Raw genomic sequence first — 3,683 nt, forward strand, 5'->3', positions numbered from 1 at the left:
GAGTGAGTGGGGGAGGAGCAGAGGGAAAGGGAGACAGGGAATCCCAAGCAGGTTCCACACTGTCAACACAGAGCCCAACGCAGCCCATGAAAGCCCATGAATCATGAGATCATAACCTGAGCAGAAATCAAGAGCAGGACCACCCAGGCCCCCCGGGATAAGGTCATTCTAAGCAGAGGGAACAAGAAGTTCAAAGGTTCTGAGTCAGGAGAGTGCTGGCAACTTTGAAGGAACATCAAAATGGCCAATATGGGGGAGGTGACTGGATAGCAAAGTCGGTTGAGCATCTCACTTCAGCTCAGGTCATGATTTCACAGTTCGTGTTCGAGCTCCACAAGGGGCTCTGTGCTGACAGCTCAGAGCCTAGAGCCTGCTTTGGTTCTGTGTCTCCCCTCTCTCTGCCCCTCCCCTGCTCATGCTCCGTCTCCTGCGCGCTCTCGCTCTCTCTCAAAAATAAACAAACATTAAAAAAAAATTATTTTAATGGCCAATATGGTGGTGCCTGGGTCGCTCAGTCAGTTAAGGATCTGATGTCATCTTAGGTGCCCCGGGTTGGGGCTTTCTGCTGTTAGCACAGAGCCCGCTTCATATTTATTCTCTGTCCCGCTCTCTCTCTGCTCCTCCCCCACTTCCCCACTTGCACTCTCTCTCTTTCTCTAAATAAATAAATAAATAAATAAACAAACAAACAAACTTTAAAAAAACGGCCAGTGTGACCGGAACAGGGTGATTAAAGGGGCCAGCAGTTTGAGGGCAGATCAACTACGTAGGGCCTTGAAGGAGATTGTGAGGACTTAGCAGCTTTTCCTCTGAATACAGTAAATAGATATTGGAGAATTTTGAGCAGAGGAGGATCACGATCTGACTTATAAATTTTTTAATGTGAGAAAACACATGGAACGTAAAACATTGTAACTATTTTCAACTAAACAGTTCAGTGGCATTAAGGACATTCACACTGTTGCACACCGTCATCTATCTCTGGTCATCCATCTCAGGAACCTTTTTATTTTACCACATCCAAAACCGTCATCCATCTCGGGAACCTTTTTATTTTACCACACTGCAACTCTGAACCCACTATTAAACAAGAACTCCCCATCCCTCCTCCCTCTAGCCCCTTGTATCCACCACTCTACTTTTTGCTTCTGTGAATTGTGACTACTCCATATGTTATATGAGTAGAATCATACAATACTCATCCTTTTGTGACTGGCTTATTTCACATGACATAATGTCTTCAGGATTCATCCACATTTTAGCCTGTCAGAATTTCCTTCCTTTTTAAGGCTGAATAACATTCCCTTGTAAGTATACGCCACATTTCATTTATCCATTCATCTGTCAATGAACACTTGGGTTTCTTATACCTCTGGGCTACTGAGAAAATGCAGCTGTGAATACTGGTGTACAAATATCTGTTAGAATTCCTGCTTTCAATTCTTTTGGGTATATACCAAGAAAGTGGAAATGCTGGATCATATGGTAATTCTTGTTCAGTTTTTGCAGGAATCACCGTATTGTTTTCCACAGCAGCTGCACCATTTTACATTCCCACTCTCTTATATTTTTTAAGAGATTACTTTCAGGATGAATCAAGGCTATACGAGAGGAAGGCAAGAGTGGATACAGAGATATCAGTTAAAAAGCTCTTGCATTTATCCAGGTGAGAAACATAATGGCTGGGACTTACACAGCAGCAGTGGAGGTGGTGAGAAGTGACAGGATTCTGGTGTTGTTTCAAAGGTAAAGCCGGGGTGCCTGGGTGGATCTGTCAGATAAGCATCCCGCTTTGGCTCAGGCCATGATATTGTGGTTCAGTTCGTGAGCTGGAGGCTGTACTGTGCTGACAGCTCAGAGCCTGGACCCTGCTTGGGATTCTGTGTCTCCCTTGCTCTCTGCCCCTCCCCCGCTCACACTCAGTGTCTCTCTTTCTCAAAAATAAATAAACTTTTTTTTTTTTTTAATTTAAAGATAAAGCCAACCAGATTTGCTGAGGAATTAGCTCAGGTCATGATCTCCCAGTTTCATGAGTTCAAGCCCTGCGTGGGGCTCTGTGCTGGCAGTGAGGAGTCCGCTTGGGATTCTCTCTCTCCCCCCCCGCCCCTCCCCCACTCACTCTGTCTCTGCCTCTCTCTAAATTAGTTAATTAATTAAAATCGTGAGACTTGATGATATCATCTGGTGAATGATTACAGACATCGAAAAGGAGAAGGTCAAGAACTAAGCCCTTGGACATTCCAGCGACAAGAGGTCAGTGAAAAAACAGTAGAGAACACCGAAAAGGAGACGCCAGCAAGGTAAGAGGAAAGTCAGAAGGGCATGGTGTCCTGGAGCCAAGTGAAGAAAGTAAAAGTTTTAAAAGGTAGATGGGGTGCCTGGGTGGCTCAGTCAGTTAAGTCTCCAACTTTGGCTCGGGTCATGATCTCACGGTTTGTGAGTTCGCCTCTGCGTCTGGCTCTGTGTTGACAGCTCAGGGCCTGGAGCTTCCTTTGGATTCTGTGCCTCCCTCTCTCTCTGCCCCTCCCCCACTCACACTCTGTCTCTCAAAAATAAATAAACATTAAAAAAACTTTTAATAAAATAAAAAGTAGGAAGGTGATCAACTGTGTCAAGTAAGATGCTAATGGTCCAAATAAGAATTGAAAATTGGCCATGGCTCTTAACATCTTAACAAAAGTTAGGTCAACTTATTGTGGGGAGGCAAAAACCTGACTGAAGTGAATTCAAGAGAGATTGGGAAGAGAGGGGAGTTGAAGACAGCGCGGGTGGGCAAGTCTTATAGGAGTTTTGCTGTAAAGGGAATTAGGGAATGGGTGTCGGGTCAAGAGAGGGTTGACATTTATTCCCATGCTTTTAATGTGGGAGAAATACCATGTATGACGACAGGAACAATCATGTAAAGAGAAAAAACGGAATGGCTGGTGGGGGAATTACTAAAGCTACGCCCCTAAACAGACAAGAGGCCATGGGATTTGACAGGTAGCAGATGCAGAAAGTTTCTGTCTCTGTCTCCCTTTCACAAGTCAATCCACATTCAGCTCCAGTTCAAAAAGTTCTGATTTGGGCTATCAAAAGTTGAGGTAGGTGAATGTGTGTCTATCTCCTTAATATCCTCAGAGCCCCTCGAGAAGACTCATGGAAGTTAACTGTGATGAAATTTTCTCCACACACCTGCAGACCGTAGCCCAGGGCTCCGCTCTGCGCTTGTTGGATTAGCCCGAAGAGACCCCAAGCAGCTGTTACGCGGCTTGTTTCACAAAGGGGGGTGGTCCTAGACCTGAGCTCTAGGGTCCAGACTTTCGAGCTCCAGCCCCGCTGCCTCCCTTTCTCCGCTCCGCTCCCGCGCCTTCGCGGTCCAGCTAGAGGGACGAACGTGGCCCTTAGCAGCCACCGTATCCGATGTACGTTGATTAAAAAGTAGTTGTTGTAGGGGGGTAGGGCTACCGCTGGGGAGTGGACCCTGAGAACCGAACTGAGTGAGGATTGGGCCAAGAGTCCAGAGGCGGAGTTGAAGGGCGAATTGTAGACGGACACTGGACGGAGCTCAAGGAGGCGGGGCCCAGTAGTGGACCGGAGCGGAGATTGGGCTGGGGGCGGTGTCAGCGCGAGGATTGGGCCGAGCGCTCCGGGGCGGTGCCTGAGGGGGCGGTGCCGTGTCGGAAGTCAGAGGTCAGTAAATA

Source organism: Lynx rufus, unplaced genomic scaffold, assembly GCF_022079265.1.
Source record: "Lynx rufus isolate CCGP_SWC_20201006 ecotype Redwood Valley unplaced genomic scaffold, mLynRuf1.p SCAF_2, whole genome shotgun sequence".
NCBI classification, from domain to species: Eukaryota; Metazoa; Chordata; class Mammalia; order Carnivora; family Felidae; genus Lynx; species Lynx rufus.